Source organism: Salvelinus namaycush, unplaced genomic scaffold (genome assembly GCF_016432855.1).
Source record: "Salvelinus namaycush isolate Seneca unplaced genomic scaffold, SaNama_1.0 Scaffold313, whole genome shotgun sequence".
NCBI classification, from domain to species: domain Eukaryota; kingdom Metazoa; phylum Chordata; class Actinopteri; order Salmoniformes; family Salmonidae; genus Salvelinus; species Salvelinus namaycush.
This window is the reverse complement of record NW_024060042.1, coordinates 123,379-150,000: the sequence shown is the minus strand read 5'-3', so window position 1 is coordinate 150,000 and position 26,622 is coordinate 123,379. Positions and strand designations below refer to the sequence as shown.

The window sequence follows — 26,622 nt, the reverse complement described above, 5'->3', positions numbered from 1 at the left end:
GGACAAGGCTGGAGATCACTCTGTCATGCTGATTGAGTTTGAATAACAGACTGGAAGCTTCAAAAGGAGGGTGGTGCTTGGAATCATTGTTCTTCCTCTGTCAACCATGGTTACTTGCAAGGAAACATGTGCCGTCATCATTGCTTTGCACAAAAAGTGCTTCACAGGCAAGGATATTGCTGCCAGTAAGATTGCACCTAAATCAACCATTTATCGGATCATCAAGAACTTCAAGGAGAGCGGTTCAATTGTTGTGAAGAAGGCTTCAGGGCGCCCAAGAAAGTCCAGCAAGCGCCAGGATCGTCTCCTACAGTTGATTCAGCTGCAGGATCGAGGCACCACCAGTACAGAGCTTGCTCAGGAATGTCAGCAGGCAGGTGTGAGTGCATCTGCATGCACAGTGAGGCAAAGACTTTTGGAGGATGGCCTGGTGTCAAGAAGGGCAGCAAAGAAGCCACTTCTCTCCAGGAAAAACATCAGGGACAGACTGATATTCTGCAAAAGGTACAGGGATTGGACTGCTGAGGACTGGGGTAAAGTCATTTTCTCTGATGAATCTCCTTTCCGATTGTTTTTGTGGCATCCGAAAAAAAGCTTGTCCGGAGAAGACAAGGTGAGCGCTACCATCAGTCCTGTGTCATGCCAACAGTAAAGCATCCTGAGACCATTCATGTGTGGGGTTGCTTCTCAGCCAAGGGAGTGGGCTCACTCACAATTTTGCCTAAGAACACAGCCATGAATAAAGAATGGTACCAACACATCCTCCGAGAGCAACTTCTCCCAACCATCCAGGAACAGTTTGGTGACGAACAATGCCTTTTCCAGCATGATGGAGCACCTTGCCATAAGGCAAAAGTGATAACTAAGTGTCTCGGGGAACAAAACATTGATATTTTGGGTCCATGGCCAGGAAACTTCCCAGACCTTAATCCCATTGAGAACTTGTGGTCAATCCTCAAGAGGCGGGTGGACAAACAAAAACCCACAAATTCTGACAAACTCCAAGCATTGATTATGCAAGAATAGGCTGCCATCAGTCAGGATGTGGCCCAGAAGTTAATTGACAGCATGCCAGGGCGGATAGCAGAGGTCTTGAAAAAGAAGGGTCAACACTGCAAAAATGGACTCTTTGCATCAACTTCATGTAATTGTCAATAAAAGCTTTTAACACTTATGAAATGCTTGTAATTATACTTCAGTATTCCATAGTAACATCTGACAAAAATATCTAAAGACATTGAAGCAGCAAACTTTGTGAAAATGTATATTTGTGTCACTCTCAAAACTTTTGGCCACGACCGTACAAATGTAGGATCTTAATTTGAGCTAATTTGCTTAAGCAGGAAAATAATCCTGCAGCAACAGGATATGTGAATTACTATGTGGATTATAATTAATGGACATTTTTGTAGGGGTTAATACGTTTTTCTTTACGGCAAATCAAATCGGAAACTTCTAAGTGGAAATGACAAACTTTAGAAGCCTTTTTAAAACTCAAATACACAACAAATGTGCATTTCCATCGTTCTATCACCATGCCTGATCACTCCCACTCTCTGTCACCATGCCTGATCACTCCCAAGCGTCCTTGCTGCTTGTTTGCACTGGTCTAAGTAAATGATCCTGCCACTCAATTGGTCCTCTGCTATTCCATCATTGATTCTGAATGTCAGCATTGACTCAGAGCAGCCTAGTGTCTAAAGGGGAGTGGGTAGATAACCACTGGTCCAGGGTCATATTTTTTATTATTTTATCTTCCTGTTGGGGTTCGGGTAATCTGTTCCTAGATCTGTGGTTAGGGTCAACTTCTACTTCGGAGCGCCTAAAGGGAGATTTGGACAGGTTATTCCTATGACCCCCACTACAGGTACGAGAGCGAAATCCTTTCCTAGGTTCATGCCTTGCAAAGCTGTCAATGTCAGTTTCTATTTAAGATGACTCATTCATTTAGCTAGCTATTTATAATGAAAGGGAATGGGGATTTTTTATTTATTTCATTCTTTATTTAACTTGGCAAGTCAGTTAAGAAACAATTCTTATTTACAATGACGGCCTACCCCGGCCAAACCCGGACGACGCCGGGCCAATTGTGCGCTGCCCTATGGGACTCCCAATCACGGATGTGATACAGCCTGGATTCGAACCAGGGACTGTAGTGACACCCCTTGCACTGAGATGCAGTGCCTTAGACCGCTGCACCACTCGGGAATAACTAGTCAGTTGCACAACTGAATGCATTCAACCAAAATGTGTCTTCTGCATTTTTTTAAATGTTTTATTATTTCACAAGGTAGGCTAGTTGAGAACAAGTTCTCATTTACAACTGCGACCTGGCCAAGATAAAGCAAAGCAGTGCGACACAAACAACAACACAGAGTTACACATGGAATAAACAAACACACAGTCAATAACACAACATAAAAAAGGTCTATATACAGTGTGTGCAAATGAGGTAAGATTAGGGAGGTAAGGCAATAAATAGGCCATAGTGGCGAAATAATTACAATTAAACACTGGAGTGATAGATGTGCAGAAGATGAATGTGCAAGTAGAGATACTGGGGTGTAAAGGAGCAAAATAAATAACAGTATGGGGATGGGGTAGTTGGATGGGCTATTTACAGATGGGCTATGTACAGGTGCAGTGACCTGTGAGCTGCTCTGACAGCTGCTGCTTAAAGTTAGTGAGGGAGATATGAGTCTCCAGCTTCAGTGAATTTTGCAATTTGTTCCAGTCATTGGCAGCAGAGAACTGGAAGGAAAGGCGGCCAAAGAGGAATTGGCTTTGGGGGTGACCTGTGAAATATACCTGTTGGAGCGCGTGCTACGGGTGCTGCTATGGTGACCAGTGAGCTGAGATAAGGCGGGGCTTTACCTAGCAAAGGCTTATAGATGACCTGAAGCCAGTGGGTTTGGCGACGAATATAAAGCGAGGGCCAGCCAACGAGAGCATACAGGTTGCAGTGGTGGGTAGTATATGGGGCTTTGGTGACAAAACAGATGGCACTGTGGTGGCAAACTGGATGTAGTCTGAGTAGAGTGTTGGAGGCTATTTTGTAAATGACATCGCCGAAGTCAAGGATCGGCAGGATAGTCAGTTTTACGAGGGTATGTTTGGCAGCATGAGTGAAGGATGCTTTGTTGCGAAATAGGAAGCCGATTCTAGATTTAATTTCGGATTGGAGATGCTTAATGTGAGTCTGGAAGGAGAGTTTACAGTCTAACCAGACACCTAGGTATTTGTAGTTGTCCACGTATTCTAAGTCAGAACCGTCCAGAGTAGTGATGCTGGACGGACGGGCAGCAATCGGTTGAAAAGCATGCATTTAGTTTCACTTGCATTTAAGAGCAGTTGGAGGCCACGGAAAAAGAGTTGTATGGCATTGAAGCTCGTCTGGAGGTTAGTTAACACAGTGTCCAAAGAAGGGCCAGAAGCATACAGAATGGTGTCGTCTGCGAAGAGGTGGATCAGAGAATCACCAGCAGCAAGAGCGACATCATTGATGTATACAGAGAAAAAAGTCGGCCAGAGAATTGAACCCTGTGGCACCCCCATAGAGACTGCCAGAGGTCCAGACAACAGGCCCTCTGATTTGACACACTGAACTCTATCTGAGAAGTAGTTGGTGAACCAGGCGAGGCAGTCATTTGTGAAACCATAGCTGTTGAGTCTGCCGATAAGAATGTGGTGATTGACAGAGTCGAAAGCCTTAGCCAGGTCGATGAATACGGCTGCACAGTATTGTCTCTTATCGATGGCAGTTATGATATCGTTTAGGACCTTGACCGTGGCTGAGGTGCACCCATGACCAGCTCGGAAACCAGATTGCATAGCGGAGAAGGTATGGTGGGATTCAAAATGGTCGGTGATCTGTTTGTTAACTTGGCTTTCGAAGACCTTAGAAAGGCAGGGGAGGATAGATATAGGTCTGTAGCAGTTTGGGTCTAGAGTGTCTCCCCCTTTGAAGAGGGGGATAACCGCGGCAGCTTTCCAATCTTTGGGGATCTCAGACGATACGAAAGAGAGGTTGACCCAACCCCTCTGGTGTGGTTATATGAGGTTTAAGTATACTCCCATTTCTGGAAGATTTTTAGTTAGGTCCCACTTTGGCATCTTTCTGACAAAAGCTTCATGCCTACTTGTTAAATCAGAGTTGAGTGCTCCCATTATGCCCCTCTATCTCTCCCCTGCCATCTCTTTCTCCCTCCATCTGTCCCTCTGCATCTGTCTATTGGCCTTGTTCCTATTCTCTCGCTCTCCCTTTTTATCGCTCTCTTTTTCACTCCCTCCCCTCTCTCTCTGTTTCTCTCTTGCTACCCCTCTCTCTCACTTCCCTCACTCGCTCTTTCATTCCCGCTAACTCTCTCTCTCGCTCTCGTTCTCTCCTCCCTCTCGTTCTCTCCAGAAGATGAAAGGCTCTCAGTGTTAGGAAGGAGCCTGTCGCTCAGCTGAACTAAGACACAGAAACAGAGAGACAGATAAAGAGGGAGAGAAAAAAGCTGTCATGTTGACCTTGTCTGGCTGCCAGGCTTTTGGGATAGGGGGGGGCAAAGAGGGAGGTATCACTCAGAGAAAACAGGATCCCCGTGTGAGGAGAAGAGAGGAGAAAACAGGCGCCCCGTGTGAGGAGAAGAGAGGAGAAAACAGGCGCCCCGTGTGAGGAGAAGAGAGGAGAAAACAGGATCCCCGTGTGAGGAGAAGAGAGGAGAAAACAGGCGCCCGTGTGAGGAGAAGAGAGGAGAAAACAGGCACCCCGTGTGAGGAGAAGAGAGGAGAAAACAGGCGCCCGTGTGAGGAGAAGAGAGGAGAAAACAGGCGCCCGTGTGAGGAGAAGAGAGGAGAAAACAGGCGCCCGTGTGAGGAGAAGAGAGGAGAAAACAGGATCCCCGTGTGAGGAGAAGAGAGGAGAAAACAGGTGCCCCGTGTGAGGAGAAGAGAGGAGAAAACAGGATCCCCGTGTGAGGAGAAGAGAGGAGAAAACAGGCGCCCGTGTGAGGAGAAGAGAGGAGAAAACAGGATCCCCGTGTGAGAAGAAGAGAGGAGAAAACAGGATCCCCGTGTGAGGAGAAGAGAGGAGAAAACAGGCGCCCGTGTGAGGAGAAGAGAGGAGAAAACAGGATCCCCGTGTGAGGAGAAGAGAGGAGAAAACAGGTGCCCCGTGTGAGGAGAAGAGAGGAGAAAACAGGCGCCCGTGTGAGGAGAAGAGAGGAGAAAACAGGATCCCCGTGTGAGGAGAAGAGAGGAGAAAACAGGTGCCCCGTATGAGGAGAAGAGAGGAGAAAACAGGCGCCCGTGTGAGGAGAAGAGAGGAGAAAACAGGTGCCCCGTGTGAGGAGAAGAGAGGAGAAAACAGGCGCCCGTGTGAGGAGAAGAGAGGAGAAAACAGGCGCCCGTGTGAGGAGAAGAGAGGAGAAAACAGGCGCCCCGTGTGAGGAGAAGAGAGGAGAAAACAGGTGCCCCGTGTGAGGAGAAGAGAGGAGAAAACAGGCGCCCCGTGTGAGGAGAAGAGAGGAGAAAACAGGCGCCCCGTGTGAGGAGAAGAGAGGAGAAGAGAGGAGAAAACAGGCACCCCGTGTGAGGAGAGGAGAGAAGAAGAGAGGAGAAAACAGGCGCCCCGTGTGAGGAAAAGAGAGGAGAAAACAGGCAACCCCGTGTGAGGAAAAGAGAGGAGAAGAGAGGATAAAACAGGTTACAGTAAAGTTGTCAGACCCACAGAGAAGGAGAACAGTGTGTGTGTGTGTGTGTGTGTGTGTGTGTGTGTGTGTGTGTGTGTGTGTGTGTGTGTGTGTGTGTGTGTGTGTGTGTGTGTGTGTGTGTGTGTGTGTGTGTGTGTGTGTGTGTGTGTGTGTGTGTGTGTGTGTGTGTGTGTGCTCGCCTGCCTACGTGCGTGCATGTTCCTACATATGCCTACGAGCGTGTGTGAGAGAAAGGCTACAAGAGGCAGGCAGAAGGAGAGACATAGAGGTATGGAACACCAACACTGAGGAGGACACCCCCATTTTTAAAGATGCTAGCTATCTCCAATGATCCCACAGTACAGTCTGGCTCTCTCCCTCTCTCATTGGAGGCTAAACCATCCCATCCACGTCGACCGCCCAGCCCTCTCTCTCTCTCTTTCTCACACACACACACACACACCCACCCACCCACACACACACACACACACACACACACACACACACACACACACACACACACACACACACACACACACACACACACACACACACACACACACACACACACACACACACACACACACATACGTCAGTTTGTCTGCTAATTGCTCTCTGCTGTTTTTGTGTTTCTCCTTCTTCCTGTTTTCTTCCCATCTCAATATGCTTTGCTTTTGGGAGCCTGAAAACACCCACACACACACAAACACATCCTGGCCAGAGCTTCTGCCTCCTGCTGTACATCTGGTGCTCCATCCCCCCTCTCCTCTCGATGCTGACACTAAGCACTAACGTAGCGTGGCTGGTGCACAGGTGTCTCCCCTCACCCGGTTCCCCCCAGGGACAGGGCGCGCCGGCCCAGGAATTCTGAACTGGTAACTTTACACCCTCTTTTTACATTCTACGTGTCCGACCACAGTGAAAGCCCTGGACACCACAGCGCCACTCCCGAGGAGCTGCTTCATAAAGCTGTAGCTCCTATCATGTTACCCTGGCTATTGAAGAAGAACTCAGCTTCCCAGGAAGGGGAGAGCAGAACGGACCTTGTGTTATTAAGTTGCAGCAGACTTTATTAAAGAATCTCTACAGTTGACCAATCGCAGACGAAGGGGCGTCGACTTCAGCTTGCCTGGAGAAAAACAGCCCAAAAACGAACAAAAACGAACAAAAAAGTGGTCCTAATATGTACACAACGTCTTCTGAACTGTTTGGTCTGGGCAGAATGCGGATGCCTTCAAGCTGCTCTAGTTGGTCTCGGCCCACCAGTCCCCCCATTCCTCATGCTGTCACTGCGAGGGTCCAACCTTCTCGCCCCTGGTCCCCCTCCAAACTGGTGCTGAAATATGGCAGAGGGTGTCGTTCCTTATCATGCACAATTTCCACTCTTTCCAAACGCTAGTCAGCCCTATTAATCCCCAGGCCAGTGGGCTGTTAACTGCGTGGGAGAGAGAGCAGACTTTTGGAACATTACCCAGTGGCTTACAGCTGGCTGGCTCTCTGGATTTCACCACAGAGGGAGGGAACATTACGACCAGATCTCATGGAGAGTTCAGCCACAGTGGTTGGCTGTTTGCACACCCGAAGCCTATACCCTTCACATGCTATAACCATCTCCTATATCTCCCCAATACATAGATTCTTATAGATCCAACAGCATTCACCCAAAGCTTAGCCTACAGATGCCTAGCTAGAAGGTCATATCCTCTACCTTTCAGCCATAGATCCTGCAGCCTGAATGGTAACCCTACACAATACTATCTATCCCACACCATACCTCATAATATAGTCATTTTGTGGGTGCTTATATTTGTCCTATTTCACACATGAATACAAGTATGTATTAATACGCATGTGTGAATTAGATTCAGTTTTTTACATATCCCAACTCCCCCTGAGACACCCTTGGCGAGTGGGGTCACGGCCAGGGTCACCTGTGTGATGACTGTTTGACTTCAACAATGTGACTAAAGCCTTAAAACACCACCTGTGAACCCTGAATCTATCCAGAGCAACTACCCTGTCTCTGTCTGTCTACCTGCGTGTGTGTGTGTGTGTGTGTGTGTGTGTGTGTGTGTGTGTGTGTGTGTGTGTGTGTGTGTGTGTGTGTGTGTGTGTGTGTGTGTGTGTGTGTGTGTGTGTGTGTTCATGCCTGTGTGTGTGCATTCATGCCTGTGTGTGTGTGAGTGTGTGTGTACGTGCGTGTGTGTGCGTGTATGTGTGCCTGTGTGTTTGTCCTGGTGTTTTAAATGGGTTGGGCAGGTGCCATTCCTCTACATTCCTTCTCTGACCTTGTGCTCATTTCTGCTGTACTGCCTTCAGGGGAGGTCTGCCTCTGCAAAGCCAACCAGGCAGGGGAGAGCCTGCAGGGGAGGTCTGCCTCTGCAAAGCCAACCAGGCAGGGGAGAGCCTGCAGGGGAGGTCTGCCTCTGCAAAGCCAACCAGGCAGGGGAGAGCCTGCAGGGGAGGTCTGCCTCTGCAAAGCCAACCAGGCAGGGGAGAGCCTGCAGGGGAGGTCTGCCTCTGCAAAGCCAACCAGGCAGGGGAGAGCCTGCAGTGGAGGGGTGTGTGTGTGTGTGTGTGTGCGTGAGTGCGTATGAGTGTGTGCATCCTTATGTGTGTTTGTGCGATAATCTAGAAAGATCTCTCCAAACATGGGCATTAAAAAAGCTATAATCTGTCTTTCTATCTCTGCTCTGTTCCGCTGGGTTCCATTAAACATACTCCGGATATATTCAGTACCAGAGAAGAAGAAGCTAACACTCCCATACTCTACTCTGCTCTACACGCACAATACTACACACAATACTTAACACACTTCACGTGTGCTGCTTAGGGAAGGAAACATGGAAGAAAGAATGTGGAACAGTATGGAGCCCTAGAGAGAACGATGCCGGCTCTGACATAGGGAACAGTATGGAGCCCTAGAGAGAACGATGCCGGCTCTGACATAGGGAAGAGTATGGAGCCCTAGAGAGAACGATGCCGGCTCTGACATGGGGAGCAGTATGGAGCCCTAGAGAGAACGATGCCGGCTCTGACATAGGGAACAGTATGGAGCCCTAGAGAGAACGATGCCGGCTCTGACATAGGGAACAGTATGTAGCCCTAGAGAGAACAATGCCGGCTCTGACATAGGGAACAGCATGGAGCCCTAGAGAGAACGATGCCGGCTCTGACATAGGGAACAGTATGGAGCCCTAGAGAGAACGATGCCGGCTCTGACATAGGGAACAGTATGGAGCCCTAGAGAGAACGATGCAGGCTCTGACATATTTTTTTTTTTTTTAAGAGCAGTGTTTTCTACTGGATGGCGGCCGGGTGATGGACAGAGCTTTGGATCTCCAACGTTATGAGAGTGTGAGTCAGCTGACAGTGTTAAAGAGTGGGAGGAGGACAGACGTGAACTGTCACTTCCTTTACAGAGCCAGCATCCAGGATCCGGTATCTAGCGTCCTCACTAGCTCAGCATCAGCTGGTTAGTAGGCTGAGTAGGTGTCCACCCATCACCGAACATTGACGTGAAAGGGACTGTCCTTTCTAGTCATTCTATTTACATGGCAACATCTGCACCGCATATTCTGATGAATGCTATTTTTCAGAAATAAACTTATGTCGATTTTGTTTATTTGTTTATTCAACTTCTATTGTCGTCCAAGAGAGGCTGAATGGCTGGTTTTTTACATGACATCTGCATAGACTTTCCAAACTTATATAAGTTCCCACATTGGCAGAAAACAGCTATGGGGCACATATGAATAAAATTTGTGCTGGCAACATCCCCATACTGAGGGTAAATAGTTACAGACCAAACTGTGTTTTCCTCTCTGCATACAGTATGTCTATACGATTAATAATGTCTTATGTATTGCAGGAGTTATATAGTTATAGAGCTGGGAACTCATTGAAAGTGGGGGAGACAGAAAGAAAAGGAGGTAGAAACGGAGGGAATGAAAGAGAAGGAGGGAGAGAGGGGGGAGCTGAAGTCAGAAGGTGGGTGTAGGGGAGCAGGGGAGGAGAGGAATGAGGGGAGGGAGGGGAGAGAAAGAATGAAGGGAAGGAGAAAGTGAAAGAGGAGGGAGTTAAAAAAAAGAGACAGAAGGAGTCACAGGGAGTCAGGCATGGGAGGTGGGTGGAGGAGGAGTGAAGAGGCGGGGCAAGGGCAGAGCCTCAGAGGGAGCTCTCTGCTGACAGGAATGGGATTTGCCCAGGCACAGGCAGACACAGAGCCAAGACCAGGCCCAGACTTGAGGGCCTTATTTCTCTCTCACAAATGCCTCATACACTTTTTTTTCTTTCTTCCTCCCTCCCTCCGTCCTTTCTCATCCCCCTTACAGAATCACTCCCTCTTTCAATCTGTCTTTCTATTTCTCCTCAGCCACTTATTGAATATCATTGTCTCTCTCCACACTCTCTCTCCTCTCACTCCACTCTCTCTCTCCCCTAGAACAAACACACATTTACATATGTAGAATCTTAATTCGACCAGATTCTCACTGCAGAAAAATAATCCTGCAGCAACAGGAAATTCATGGACTTTTTGTAGGGGTTGATACATTTTTAGTTAGAGCAAATCAAGTCTGACATTTTAGAGTGGAAATTCCAAACTTTAAAAGCCTTTTTAGCCTTGAATACGTTACAAGTTTGCATTTCCTGCAACAACAGGGTGATTAAATTATGATCCTACACCTGTACATATTCACGTGCCTTCCTTATATTTACATATTGCATTGTTGCAGTGTTATAATAGATCTATATTATTGTGGGTCTGTATACCGGAGAATCCAGGGAGAGTGTTGGCCACGTAAGTAAATAATAATACAAACCAGCTGTGGTCCCAGTTAAACTGCTGCTGTCAGGTTAGCATATGACTACCCTACCGCAGAGCTTTCTGACAGCGTTAGAGTTTCTGCAAGCTCTACATAGTCTCATTTGATAATTAATGTTACTGACCAGAGCTCAAATAGTAGAGCTCTCATTTGATAATTAATGTTACTGACCAGAGCTCATATAGTAGAGCTCTCATTTGATAATTAATGTTACTGACCAGAGCTCAAATAGTAGAGCTCTCATTTGATAATTAATGTTACTGACCAGAGCTCATATAGTAGAGCTCTCATTTGATAATTAATGTTACTGACCAGAGCTCATATAGTAGAGCTCTCATTTGGTAATTAATGTTACTGACCAGAGCTCAAATAGTAGAGCTCTCATTTGGTAATTAATGGTACTGACCAGAGCTCATATAGTAGAGCTCTCATTTGGTAATTAATGTTACTGACCAGAGCTCATATAGTAGAGCTCTCATTTGGTAACTAATGTTACTGACCAGAGCTCAAATAGTAGAGCTCTCATTTGGTAATTAATGTTACTGACCAGAGCTCAAATAGTAGAGCTCTCATTTGGTAATTAATGGTACTGACCAGAGCTCATATAGTAGAGCTCTCATTTGATAATTAATGTTACTGACCAGAGCTCAAATAGTAGAGCTCTCATTTGGTCATTAATGTTACTGACCAGAGCTGAAATAGTAGAGCTCTCATTTGGTAATTAATGGTACTGACCAGAGCTGAAATAGTAGAGCTCTCATTTGGTAATTAATGTTACTGACAAGAGCTCATATAGTAGAGCTCTCATTTGGTAATTAATGTTACTGACCAGAGCTCAAATAGTAGAGCTCTCATTTGGTAATTAATGGTACTGACCAGAGCTCATATAGTAGAGCTCTCATTTGGTAATTAATGGTACTGACCAGAGCTCATATAGTAGAGCTCTCATTTGGTAATTAATGGTACTGACCAGAGTTCATATAGTAGAGCTCTCATTTGGTAATTAATGGTACTGACCAGAGCTCATATAGTAGAGCTCTCATTTGGTAATTAATGTTACTGACCAGAGCTCATATAGTAGAGCTCTCATTTGGTAATTAATGTTACTGACCAGAGCTCATATAGTAGAGCTCTCAGACACCTTTAAAGCTCCTGCATGCTCTAAATGTAGAGCTCTCATTTGGTAACTAAATGTTAATGTTACCGCTAGAGATCATATATTAGAGCTCTCAGACGGCTTTAGAGTGTTTGCAAGCGCTACAGTAGAGAATGCTTAGTATAGTTTTGTAAAAAAAGAGATGTTACTCATCAGAGCTCCTGCAAACTCTAGGTGCAGAGCTCTCATTTGGGAGCTAAATGTTAAGTATGACCTAGGGATTAAAACCTAGAAAAGATTGAATGCAACTAACTTTGTCTAATGTTCAGAGCTCATATAGTAGAGATCTCATACCGTTTTAGAGCTCTTGCAAGCTCTAGATGCAGAGCTCTCATTTGGGAGCTTAATGTTCAGTATGACCTATATTACCTAGTCATTGCTGTTATTGTCTGTTATTACTGTTATTGTCAACCAACAAACTATAGACAAAAACCTAGAAAGAACTTCATCAAATGAACTGCTCTCCATTGTTTTGTTAACTTCTGTTTTTGTTATAACTTTGGCTTTCCTCCTGCCTTCTGTGTTAATACCCCGACTTTCCCCCATCAAGTTGTCTGGTCTGTCTATTGTTTTTAAGATGTCTCAGAGCTGCAGTTCTCTCACTCCAGAAACACAGGGCAGCTGGAGGTAGAGGAGGGAGAGAGGGGTACTGTAGGGCGAGGTGGCGCCTGGGGGTGAGGCACAGAATTGTCAGTGTTTCTTTTGGAAATGCAGCACTGCAGACAAACAGCACTGAACCCATAGCGCAGGAGAGCCTTCAAGTTCACCATGGCATATCCTACCTTAGTTCCTGACTTCAACTGTTCTCTTCTGGGACGTCCCATCCCATTCAGGTGATCAGGACTGGGGGGACTACACTAAATACAGTTTAATGAAAAACCCCCCGAGTACATGAATGATCTGTTCCAAGGAGGAAACGGTGAGGCCTTGTTGTGATTAGTGGTTACAGTTTAACTGGAGAGGTATGCATGGTCTGTGGGCTGGGAGGGTCGGGGCTGAGGCCCAGCCAGATAGGGGTGGTTTTACTGGCCTGGACCCAAATTCATAACTCAGAGTAGAAGTGCTGATCTAGGATCAGATCCCCCCCACTTGTCCAAGTAATAATATTCATTATAATCTAAATGGCAAAACTTGTCCTAGATCAGCACTGCTATAGTCTGAAGACGAGCCCAGGGGTGAATGGGCCATATTTATAAAGCGTAGGAGGGTTGGTCTAGGATCAGTTCCCCCGTCCATGTAATCTTATTCAATTTGATCTAAAAGATGAAACTGGTCCTAGATCAGCACTCCTACGGCTCTATTTTAACAAACCTAATGCAATAATGCAATGGAAAATCTAAGCACTGGCGGTAGCTATAGGTTCGGGGTGTCAGAAATATTTATTCTATTTTCATAACCAGAATTAAGGACGCAGTACAGGGCGGAGAAGTGAAAGAGCTGGGCTTTGATGAATAAACAGGTTGAATGTGTGTCGAGGCTTGACCCCTCAATGGCCAATCAGAATGGCTAAATATGTGTCTTCTTGAAGTTGTGTTTTTACAGTCTTTTATGTATTGTGTTGTCATCCACGCCGATTCGAATATTAGTCCGTTGTAGCCTATTTTGTTAAATAGTCTACACAAACAAAATAACAAAATGTCGGCCTATCCCATATTTGCTAAATATGTTGAATATGTTTTTGAACAGTAATTGCATGGCTTGAATATGTAAATATATTGTTAACATAGCATTCCCAGTGATTTAAGCCTACTGTAAAATGCATTTTGTCTGAGCCATGGACGTGTCTAACGTTGTCAATAAGCCAGATTACATTCACTATTGGTAACATCTAAAAACACAGTGAATAATTCCAATCAAAATGGAATAAAACTAAACAACTTGTTTTAAAGCTCCCCGTGGGCTTATAATATTAGGCCTAAAACAACGTAGACTACAGAGGGTTTTACGCACATCCAAACTTTTCACGCGAGTGAAAAGAAAGGGGGAATGTACACTCACCGTTACTGCTCTGTAACGGTTGTCCTCCTCCTCTTCGTCCGAAGAGGAGGAGTAGGGATTGGACCAAAGCGCAGCGTGGAATGTGGACATAATGATGTTTATTAAAGTAAAGACGAAAACACGAAAATACTTCAACAAACTAAAAAACAAATAAACGATGTAGACAGACCTGAACTATAGAACTTACATAAACACGAAGAACGCATGAACAGGTACAGACTACACAAACGAACGAACAAACGAAACAGTCCCGTATGGTGCACAGACACAAACACGGAAGACAACCACCCACAAACAAACAGTGTGAACAACCTACCTAAATATGGTTCTCAATCAGAGGAAACGTAAAACACCTGTCCCTGATTGAGAACCATATCAGGCTAAATGACAATGAACCTAAACATAGAAACACATAACATAGAATGCCCACCCCAACTCACGCCCTGACCAACTAAACACATACAAAAACAAGAGAAAACAGGTCAGGAACGTGACATGCTCCCAAATATATCTATCTATGGCCAGTAGAGACTTTACCATGTGACAAGTAAACAAACAAACAGGTAAATATAGCCTACAAGCAGATTCGGCACCACAGACATCGATCGGAATTCCCACGATTTGACAGTTAGGTCCTACAGAGAAAAGTGGAAGACGCATTTTTTAAATACCTTGATTTTCCTAAACAGGCTTCCTACAGGCACTGACACCTTTCATGCAATGGGAATCGCACATAATGAGTACAAACGTTTCACAGAAGCTGGAAAAAAATAATGTCCAATATAAAAAGGGAAATGACTGTTTGCTGCTTGTGATTTTTTTATAAACATTGGTGATGTATATTATGCTACTGTGTGCGCCTCCACTGGCAAAATCAATACCACAACCAATTACAATACCTCTATGATCCGCTTTAAGTCTCTTAAATATCTCTTAAATATCTCTTAAATATCCCCAGTTAGGCTCACTGAAATTGCCGTATTGGCACGCGTTTTTAAGGACACACCTCAAACATTTCCACCCCTCCCACCTCAGCGCAAGTCAATCGATGTTAGACAGTTAAATTGCCGAACCTGGCGTAAGGGCTGGAAAATGCCCGTGCGGCAGTTTTTACAAGACGAAATTGCAAACTAACGTGCGTTTGACACTTGCGCCTCCTTACCGCCAGCCCAAAATAGAGCCCCTATTCTCTGAGACAATTTGTGAATAGGAGCCCTCGCCTCTCAGCTCGAGTGAGTCAGGTTTCGCTACGGTCTTTATGGCAGTTCTGTCTCTACTCTCTGTGTAGGTCCAGGAGGCTGGCTGGCCATCACCACACAGACACCTCATGTCGAAACTATCCACAATATGAGCGTGTCACCTACTCCCAGTCTCATAGCAGCAGATAGTATGGCCAGACATAGATTAAGCCTATTGTCTGGACAAAGAAGCACATTTAATAGAGATTCTCCATTGAGAATGCTTTTTAGTCCAGGACTAGTCCTAATCTGTGTCTGGGAAACCAACCCTATGAGTATACAGCTAGCCTCACCTGCTAGGCTTCTAGGCCCTCCCATATTGTCATCACTGTTAGTGATACAACTAAGGAATCTGTATGTAGCCTACTTAATCATCTTTACTGTATCCTGACTTCTGTCTATGAGGTGTGGTAATGTGGGTTGCTCTCTCTCTTCATGTATGATTCCCCCTTCCTTCAGATGCATGTGAACTGTTGGCATCTCCCTATAGGGAGTCTCAATCTGCACCATGAGTCTGTGGCTGGGCTGGAGACAGCGAGACCAGCCACCATATTGTGTGTGTGTGTGTGTGTGTGTGTGTGTGTGTGTGTGTGTGTGTGTGTGTGTGTGTGTGTGTGTGTGTGTGTGTGTGTGTGTGTGTGTGTGTGTGTGTGTGTGTGTGTGTGTGTGTCTGTGTCTGCCTGTGTGCGTATGGTTACCATTGTGACTGTGACAGCAACACATAATCATTTCCACCTGTAGATGATTCCAAAGTTAGTAAGAATTCTACCGCCATCGCTGTGATCAGTTTGACACAGTAACATTCCATTCCAACTCCTCACAGCAGTTGGTAGAAACGGCTGTGTTTTATTAAGCTGCTCATCTCTGATATTGTGATTCTGTTTCCCTCCAAAACAGGTGGCAGCCGAGTTGTCCCAACAAGCATAGTTGACTGAGAGTTCAGTAGGTTCTCTCTCTCTCTCTCTCTCTCTCTCTCTCTGACACACAAACAAACAGACACGTACACAAATAAACTGCAATTTAACAGGATTTACTTGAGGCCTGAAAATCCCATCAGGGACACATCATTTTATACCCTCAATCCCATTTCCCAACTCCATGGAGGGACAATCCCTGCAGCTCACCGTCACAGACGTCACAGCAGCACCAGTCACTTTCCCTTTCTGACAAGTATAGATAGATAGACGTATAGATACACACTGAGTGTACAATACATTAAGGACACCCCTCCCCCCCTTTGCCCCCAGAACAGCCTCAATTCATCCGGGCATGGACTCTACAAGGTGTCAAAAGCCTTCCACAGGAATGCTGGCCCATGTTGACTCCAATGCTTCTCACGGTTGTGTCAAGTTGGCTGGATGTCCTTTGGGTGGTGGACCATTCTTGACACACACAGGAAACTGTTGAAAAAACCCAGCAGCGTTGCAGTTCTAGATTTTTTAAAAGCGGTGTGCCTGGCACCTACTACCATACCCCATTCAAAGGCACTTCAATATTTTGTCTTGCCCATTCACCCTCTGAAGGGCACACATACACAATCCATGTCTCAGCTGTCTTAATGTTGTGTCCATAATGTTGTGTACACTCAGTGTAGATAATAGTAGATTCAAAAACATGAGCTGGCGCACACCCAGAATAATAGTTTGTGTGGAGGTGCTGACTAATGGCCAATAAACTATAAACTATCAAAATAAAGAAAGTCGCACACTGCATGTATAAACTCCCAGCAATTTAATGGGTATTTACCAGCGTTTCGGCATCACAGACCCTGAGGAAGGCACAGTGATGCCGAAACATTGGTAAATACCCATTACATTTCTGGGAGTTTATACATGGAGTGTGCGACTTTCTTTATTTTGATAGTTTACACTCAGTGTAGATAGACATAGACAGCAACATACTTAATATCCCAGAAGAAAAGCTCAGGAACAGTAGCTCTCACATGATAATGTCAGTCATTCTATCACAAAGAGTTCTTTTCAAACAGTGCTATTCAAAGTCGGGGTCACGACACCTATTGCAGTGGGGTCGCCAAATTTCAACAACAAAAAATAGAGTACAGATTATTTTATTGGACAATATACAAAAGTTTTTGAGAAAGATAATTTGAAAAATATTTTTGGGGAGTAAATGTTTTTATTGGTTTAAAGAATTTAAGGTTATTTTTGACCTTAAAATTTGCAGATTTTAAGGTTGTATCATTAGATTTGGGGTGGGGCGGGGTTGTCAGAAATTCTGGCAAAAAAAATGGGGTTCCCGCCAAAAAAGTTTGAATACCACTACTTTAAACCAAGAAACGGTGTGTTAAACGCTTGTGTAAGTGAGAAGAAACATGGGAGAACTACAGGGAAATGGTCTTTAAATGTCAAGTGCAGTACGCTGTCTACGGATTGCGGTTTGTTTAAATCCCGGCCTCAGCTTTCAAGAGAACTAAACTACTACCTTAGCTAGGAAGGCTTTTGGAAACCCAGCCTCTTGACTGAACCCTGTGATTGAGCCACACTCCCGCCACGAGGATCCATAGCTCCCGATAAGTGGGTGGGTGGGTGGGTGGGGTAGGCTTCTCCTGGAGTCCCTCGCGGTGCTGATAAGTGTGTGAGTGTGAGGGAGTTGTCTCGGCTTGTCCCCACTTGTCTCCACTGCGTGCCTCGCCATTCACTGGCCGCTCTAATCCAGGACCCCCTGCTGCTGCGTTGCCTTTCAGCCCGACCGTAATCCACTGGCTGCTATTGGCATCCCACTGAGATATTAAATCAGACACACGCAGTCACAGAGTGTCTAACTGGGCTCTCCATTCTCCAAGCAGTGGCTGTGACACTGAAAGTTTAAACAAGCCACAGAGTAAGGCTCAGTCACACCAATAGCATCTGCTGGTTCAGAGTACTTAGCACCTCTGAATGTCATTTGCGAACCGAGTGCGCACCGATTTAACTTGTAGAATCGCGTGAAAAATGACGGCAGTCCGACATCTACAGCGGGTGGTCCCTAAAACACAGCGGGCTGAACGATCTGAAGATAAACGGTAGATCCACATTCGGTGCGAGGTGTGAGAGCCTTAAAAGCGCTCGGCTAACAGTTCTCTTTGCTTGTCTTACCTGGTTATATTTCAGGGGTGCAGGTTCTAGTGGATTAAAGTGAGCAATAAGAAATCAATCTCTGCCTTTTTGATGAGTGCTCCAACTCCTTTTTAACTTGAATTAGTCCGTTTGGACGTTCTACTCCTTTTTAACTTGAATTAGTCCGTTTGGACGTCCTACTCCTTTTTAACTTGAATTAGTCTGTTTGGACGTTCTACTCCTTTTTAACTTGAATTAGTCCGTTTGGACGTCCTACTCCTTTTTAACTTGAATTAGTCCGTTTGGACGTCCTACTCCTTTTTAACTTGAATTAGTCCGTTTGGACGTCCTACTCCTTTTTAACTTGAATTAGTCTGTTTGGACGTTCTACTCCTTTTTTAACTTGAATTAGTCCGTTTGGACGTCCTACTCCTTTTTAACTTGAATTAGTCCGTTTGGACGTTCTACTCCTTTTTAACTTGAATTAGTCTGTTTGGACGTCCTACTCCTTTTTAACTTGAATTAGTCTGTTTGGACGTCCTACTACTTTTTAACTTGAATTAGTCTGTTTGGACGTCCTACTCCTTTTTAACTTGAATTAGTCCGTTTGGACGTCCTACTCCTTTTTAACTTGAATTAGTCCGTTTGGACGTTCTACTCCTTTTTTAACTTGAATTAGTCTGTTTGGACGTTTTACTCCTTTTTAACTTGAATTAGTCTGTTTGGACGTTCTACTCCTTTTTTAACTTGAATTAGTCCGTTTGGACGTTTTACTCCTTTTTAACTTGAATTAGTCCGTTTGGGCGTCCTACTCCTTTTTAACTTGAATTAGTCTGTTTGGACGTTCTACTCCTTTCTAACTTGAATTAGTCCGTTTGGACGTTTTTTCTTGGTAAACCATTCTCAAGGTTCTAGCATCTGTTGGTACTTTCAACAACAGGAATGTGGTTTCTATTGATTTTGATATGTTGCAGTGTGTAGGCTATTGTTGAATGATGAGCCTGATATTCTTTACCTCTTGCCTGTCATCTTGGGGAACCATGGCTCTTCCATTCAGTTTAGTAGGAATTTATATTCTGGCCAAAAGAAGTCAGGACTGCTATATGCTTTACATCCTACCAACATACATAATCTGGGGGAAATATATCTCTTACATTCATTTTTAGTGTGCATTTCTTAGCTTAGGCCAAGGAAAGAAAGCCTTATAGTTCTATGTGGTTATACCCAGCAACATGTCTCTTGGTTGGCTGTCTATGTGGTTATACCCAGCAACATGTCTCTTGGTTGGCTGTCTATGTGGTTATACTCAGCAACATGTCTCTTGGTTGGCTGTCTATGTGGTTATACCTGGCAACATGTCTCTTGGTTGGCTGTCTATGTGGTTATACCCAGCAACATGTCTCTTGGTTGGCTGTCTATGTGGTTATACCCAGCAATATGTCTCTTGGTTGGCTGTCTATGTGGTTATACTCAGCAACATGTCTCTTGGTTGGCTGTCTATGTGGTTATACCCAGCAACATGTCTCTTGGTTGGCTGTCTATGTGGTTATACCCAGCAACATGTCTCTTGGTTGGCTGTCTATGTGGTTATACCCCGCAATATGTCTCTTGGTTGGCTGTCTATGTGGTTATACCCAGCAACATGTCTCTTGGTTGGCTGTCTATGTGGTTATACCCAGCAACATGTCTCTTGGTTGGCTGTCTATGTGGTTATACCCAGCAATATGTCTCTTGGTTGGCTGTCTATGTGGTTATATCCAGCAACATGTCTCTTGGTTGGCTGTCTATGTGGTTATACCCAGCAACATGTCTCTTGGTTGGCTGTCTATGTGGTTATACTCAGCAATATGTCTCTTGGTTGGCTGTCTATGTGGTTATACCCAGCAATATGTCTCTTGGTTGGCTGTCTATGTGGTTATACCCAGCAACATGTCTCTTGGTTGGCTGTCTATGTGGTTATACCCAGCAATATGTCTCTTGGTTGGCTGTCTATGTGGTTATACCCAGCAATATGTCTCTTGGTTGGCTGTCTATGTGGTTATACCCAGCAACATGTCTCTTGGTTGGCTGTCTATGTGGTTATACCCAGCAATATGTCTCTTGGTTGGCTGTCTATGTGGTTATACCCAGCAATATGTCTCTTGGTTGGCTGTCTATGTGGTTATACCCAGCAACATGTCTCTTGGTTGGCTGTCTATCTGGTTATACCCAGCAACATGTCTCTTGGTTGGCTGTCTATGTGGTTATACCCAGCAACATGTCTCTTGGTGTAACGTCCTGACCAGAGTTCTTATGTGTTTTGCTTGTTGAGTGTTGGTCAGGACGTGAGCTGGGTGGGAATTCTATGTTGTGTGTCTAGTTCGTCTGTTTCTATGTTCAGCCTGATATGGTTCTCAATCAGAGACAGCTGTCAATCGTTGTCCCTGATTGAGAATCATATATAGGTGGCTTGTTTTGTGTTGGGGATTGTGGGTGGTTATTTCCTGTCTCTGTGTTTGTGTTCTGCACCAGCTAGGACTGTGACGGTATGTTCTTTTGTTATTTTGTATAGTGTATTGTTTTGTGTTGATTAAATTCATTATGGAAAATTACCACGCTGCGTATTGGTCCTCTGATCCTTCTCGCCTCTCCTCGTCTGAGGAGGAGGACGAAGTAGACTGCCGTTACAGAACCACCCACCAACCAAGGATCAAGCAGCGTGGCAACGAGCAGCAGCGGTACCAGGAGGAATGGTCATGGGAGCAAATATTTAACGGAGAAGGACCCTGGGCTAAGGTTGGAGAATATCGCCGCTCTCGGGAAGAGATGGAGGCAGCTAAAGCCCAGGAGCGGTGGTCTGAGGAGGCAGCACGGAAGCGGGGCTGGAAGCCCGTGAAGAAACCCCAAAAATTTCTTGGGGGGGGTCTAAAGGGTAGTGTGGCGAGGGCAGGTAGGAAACCTGCGCCCACTTCCCATGCTTACCGTGGAGAGCAGGAGTACGGGCAGACACCGTGTTATGCGAAAGAGCGCACGGTGTCTCCTGTACGGGTGCATAGCCCGGTGCGGGTTATTCCACCTCCCCGCACTGGGCGGGCTAGAGTGAGCATTGAGCCAAGTGCCATGAAGCCGGCTCTACATATCTGGCCTCCAGTACGTCTCCTCGGGCCGGTGTACATGGCACCAGCCTTACGCATGGTGTCCCCGGTTCGCCAACACAGCCCAGTGCGGGTTATTCCACCTCCCCGCACTGGACGGGCTACGGGGAGCATGCAACCAGGTAAGGTTGGGCAGGCTCAGTGCTCAAGGGAGCCAGTACGCCTGCACGGTCCGGTATATCCGGCGCTACCTTCCCGCTCCAGCCCAGTACCACCAGTGCCTACACCACGCACCAGGCTTCCAGTGCGTCTCCAGAGCCCTGTTCCTCCTCCACGCACTCTCCCTGTGGTGCGTGTCTCCAGCCCAGTACCTCCAGTTCCGGCACCACGCACCAAGCCTCCTGTGCGTCTCCAGAGCCCTGTACGCACTGTGCCTTCTCCCCGCACTCGCCCTGAGGTGCGTGCCCTCAGCCCGGTACCACCAGTGCCGGTACCACGCACCAGGCCTATAGTGCGCATCGAGAGTCCAGTGTGCCCTGTTCCTGCTCCCCGCACTAGCCTTGAGGTGCGTGTCTCCAGTCCGGTACCATCAGTTCCGGCACCACGCACCAGGCCTACTGTGCGCCTCAGCAGGTCAGAGTCGGCCGTCTGCCCAACGCCGCCTGCACTGCTCGTCTGTCCAGCGCCGTCTGAGCTGCCTGCCTGCCCAGCCCCGTCTGAACTGCCTGCACTGCTCGTCTGCTCAACGCCGCCTGCACTGCTCATCTGTCCAGCGCCGTCTGAGCTGCCTGCCTGCCCAGCGCCGTCTGAGCTGCCTGCACTGCCTGCCTGCCCAGCACCATCTGAGCCATCCGTCTGCCCAGCGCCGTCTGAGCCATCCGTCTGCCCAGCGCCGTCTGAGCCATCCGTCTGCCCAGCACCGTCTGAGCCATCCGTCTGCCCAGCGCCGTCTGAGCCATCCGTCTGCCCAGCGCCGTCTGAGCCATCCGTCTGCCCAGCGCCATCTGAGCCATCCGTCTGCCCAGCGCCGTCTGAGCCATCCGTCTGCCTAGCGCCATCTGAGCCATCTGTCTGCCCAGCGCCATCTGAGTCATCCGTCTGCCACGAGCCATTAGAGCCGCCCGTCTGTCCCGAGCCATTAGAGCCGTCCGTCAGTCAGGAGCCGCTAGAGCCGCCCGTCAGTCAGGAGCTGCCAGAGCCGCCAGCCAGTCAGGAGCTGCCAGAGCCGCCAGCCAGTCAGGAGCTGCCAGAGCCGCCAGCCAGTCAGGAGCTGCCAGAGCCGCCAGCCAGTCAGGAGCTGCCAGAGACGCCAGCCAGTCAGGAGCTGCCAGAGACGCCAGCCAGTCAGGAGCTGCCAGAGACGCCAGCCAGTCAGGAGCTGCCAGAGCCGCCAGACAGTCAGGAGCTGCCAGAACCGCCAGCCAGTCAGGAGCTGCCAGAGCTGCCCTACAGTCATGAGCTGCCCTATAGTCATGAGCTGCCCTATAGTCATGAGCTGCCCTCCAGTCATGAGCTGCCCTCCAGTCATGAGCTGCCCTCCAGTCATGAGCTGCCCTCCAGTCATGAGCTGCCCTACAGTCATGAGCTGCCCTACAGTCATGAGCTGCCACCCAGTCCGGAGCTGCCACCCAGTCCGGAGCTGCCACCCAGTCCGGAGCTGCCACCCAGTCCGGAGCTGCCACTCAGTCCGGAGCTGCCACTCAGTCCGGAGCTGCCATTCAGTCCGGAGCTGCCATTCGTCCTGAGCTGCCTCTCTGTCCGGAGTTGCCCTTCTGTCCTGAGCTGCCCCTCTGTCCTGAGCTACCCCTCTGTCCTGAGCTACCTCTCTGTCCTGAGCTACCTCTCTGTCCTGAGCTACCTCCTAAATCATGTGGGGGCCTTGGGGAGGATTCTTAGGCCAAGGTCGTGGGCGAGGGTCGCCACTCAAAGGACGCTAAGGAGGGGGACAAAGACAGTGGTGGAGTGGTGTCCTCGTCCACCGCCGGAGCCGCCAACGCGGACAGATGCCCACCCAGACCCTCCCCTTGAGTTTTAGGGGTGCGTTCGGAGTCCGCACCTCAGGGGGGGGTACTGTAACGTCCTGACCAGAGTTCTTATGTGTTTTGCTTGTTGAGTGTTGGTCAGGACGTGAGCTGGGTGGGAATTCTATGTTGTGTGCCTAGTTCGTCTGTTTCTATGTTCAGCCTGATATGGTTCTCAATCAGAGACAGCTGTCAATCGTTGTCCCTGATTGAGAATCATATATAGGTGGCTTGTTTTGTGTTGGGGATTGTGGGTGGTTATTTCCTGTCTCTGTGTTTGTGTTCTGCACCAGCTAGGACTGTGACGGTATGTTATTTTGTATAGTGTATTGTTTTGTGTTGATTAAATTCATTATGGAAAATTACCACGCTGCGTATTGGTCCTCTGATCCTTCTCGCCTCTCCTCGTCTGAGGAGGAGGACGAAGTAGACTGCCGTTACACTTGGTTGGCTGTCTATGTGGTTATACCCAGCAACATGTCTCTTGGTTGGCTGTCTATGTGGTTATACCCAGCAACATGTCTCTTGGTTGGCTGTCTATCTGGTTATACCCAGCAACATGTCTCTTGGTTGGCTGTCTATGTGGTTATACCCAGCAACATGTCTCTTGGTTGGCTGTCTATGTGGTTATACCCAGCAACATGTCTCTTGGTTGGCTGTCTATGTGGTTATACCCAGCAACATGTCTCTTGGTTGGCTGTCTATCTGGTTATACCCAGCAATATGTCTCTTGGTTGGCTGTCTATGTGGTTATACCCAGCAACATGTCTCTTGGTTGGCTGTCTATGTGGTTATACCCCGCAATATGTCTCTTGGTTGGCTGTCTATGTGGTTATACCCAGCAATATGTCTCTTGGTTGGCTGTCTATGTGGTTATACCCAGCAACATGTCTCTTGGTTGGCTGTCTATGTGGTTATACCCAGCAATATGTCTCTTGGTTGGCTGTCTATCTGGTTATACCCAGAAATATGTCTCTTGGTTGGCTGTCTATGTGGTTATACCCAGCAACATGTCTCTTGGTTGGCTGTCTATGTGGTTATACCCAGCAACATGTCTCTTGGTTGGCTGTCTATGTGGTTATACTCAGCAACATGTCTCTTGGTTGGCTGTCTATGTGGTTATACCCAGCAATATGTCTCTTGGTTGGCTGTCTATCTGGCTATACCCAGCAACATGTCTCTTGGTTGGCTGTCTATGTGGTTATAACCAGCAACATGTCTCTTGGTTGGCTGTCTATGTGGTTATACCCAGCAACATGTCTCTTGGTTGGCTGTCTATGTGGTTATACCCAGCAACATGTCTCTTGGTTGGCTGTCTATGTGGTTATACCCAGCAACATGTCTCTTGGTTGGCTGTCTATGTGGTTATACCCAGCAACATGTCTCTTGGTTGGCTGTCTATGTGGTTATACCCAGCAACATGTCTCTTGGTTGGCTGTCTATGTGGTTATACCCAGCAACATGTCTCTTGGTTGGCTGTCTATGTGGTTATACTCAGCAACATGTCTCTTGGTTGGCTGTCTATGTGGTTATACCCAGCAATATGTCTCTTGGTTGGCTGTCTATCTGGCTATACCCAGCAACATGTCTCTTGGTTGGCTGTCTATGTGGTTATACCCAGCAACATGTCTCTTGGTTGGCTGTCTATGTGGTTATACCCAGCAACATGTCTCTTGGTTGGCTGTCTATGTGGTTATACCCAGCAACATGTCTCTTGGTTGGCTGTCTATGTGGTTATACCCAGCAACATGTCTCTTGGTTGGCTGTCTATGTGGTTATATCCAGCAACATGTCTCTTGGTTGGCTGTCTATGTGGTTATACCCAGCAACATGTCTCTTGGTTGGCTGTCTATGTGGTTATACCCAGCAACATGTCTCTTGGTTGGCTGTCTATGTGGTTATACCCAGCAACATGTCTCTTGGTTGGCTGTCTATGTGGTTATACCCAGCAACATGTCTCTTGGTTGGCTGTCTATGTGGTTATACCCAGCAACATGTCTCTTGGTTGGCTGTCTATGTGGTTATACCCAGCAACATGTCTCTTGGTTGGCTGTCTATGTGGTTATACCCAGCAACATGTCTCTTGGTTGGCTGTCTATGTGGTTATACCCAGCAACATGTCTCTTGGTTGGCTGTCTATGTGGTTATACCCATCAATATGTCTCTTGCACACATGCACACATGCACACACACACACTTGAGGTGTGAGACCTTGGAATAGGATCACCACCACAGAGATACACAGCTGGACATCAGTGGACATCTGGCCTGTGGCCAGACTGACCGACTGACTGACTGCCTCACAGAGAGCAGCAGTGAATACTGTAGTGAGTGGGAACATCATTACCATGCTGGCTAACCATGCTGCTGTCTGATGAAAACCGCTAACCCTCATGAGAACTGATCTCAGTCATCTCTCAGTCTGTCGCTCATCAGCTGATTGGATAAACAGAGTCATGTAGTGTGTGTGTGTGTGTGTGTGTGTGTGTGTGTGTGTGTGTGTGTGTGTGTGTGTGTGTGTGTGTGTGTGTGTGTGTGTGTGTGTGTGTGTGTGTGTGTGTGTGTGTGTGTGTGTGTGTGTGTGTGTGTGTGTGTGTGTGTGTGTGTGTGTGTGTGTCCGTTCGTGCGTTCCTCTTTGGGTGTGTGCGTGCGTTCATGCGTATGTGTGTTTTTTTCTGTGTCTTCATGTGTGTGTCCACATGCACGTGCCTGTGTCTATGTAGATGTGAACAGCACCTGGAATACGGCCCTCACACATAGTCTCATAGTTCACAGCAGTATTATGGATGAAATGGTGGCCAGGGGGCTAGGGTGGGAGGCAACTCTCTAGGAGAGTCAATATCCCCTTCTCTTCCTGTTCTTCTTCCCCAAAACCTCCAGTGGGCCCCCAGCCAGACCTCCCTCCAGTGAGTCTCATATATATATATATATATCTGTCTGTTTGACACACAGTAGGCTACACACACACACTTAAGAAACATATTCAAAAACACCAACCCCTTGAAAACATTCAAACATTCATCCAGCCCCCAACCAACCCCCTCCAATCCAACCCCCTCCAATCCAACTACTCCAATCCAACCCCCTCCAATCCAACCCCCTCCAATCCAACCCCCCTCAGAAAGAGTGTGCCTGGGTTCATAATGTAATGTTTTATAATGATCAGGCCTCCTCATGGGTTGGTTAACTGTATTCTGCCTTGGCAGGCCTAAGCCCTTTTCCCTGGCCTCATCTGGGACAATGGGAGGCAGCCAATCGGGAGAGGCTCTGTCCCAAACCTGCTCCCCGAGCTCCAAATGTGCACACCATTAGGCGCAGGGACAGAGCAATTGCTTAATTGGAGGAAAATAGCCTCTTTATCCAGGCTTCTGCCCACACAGATCATCTGCTGCCCCATTGCCCAGTACAGTGTAGCTGTCCTGGTCTGCTATTGGTTTGGGTGCTTGGCCCTTGAGAGCAACGCTGAATTAAGTTTTGTTAAATTGGGAACTGGCAACATAATAATGGTGATATTTCATGACAATGCCGTTATTGGATCCCAGTGTTGTTTGTTCACCTGATGTTATGAGAGAACATTG

General features: G+C 47.0%; 1 protein-coding gene across 1 annotated transcript in view; it reads right to left on the bottom strand.

The window, feature by feature from the left end:
* LOC120039951 (zinc finger protein GLIS2-like) overlaps positions 1 to 26,622 on the bottom strand; it is a 63,038-nt gene that overhangs the window by 34,649 nt on the left and 1,767 nt on the right. The gene's annotated exons all lie outside the window — the stretch shown is intronic.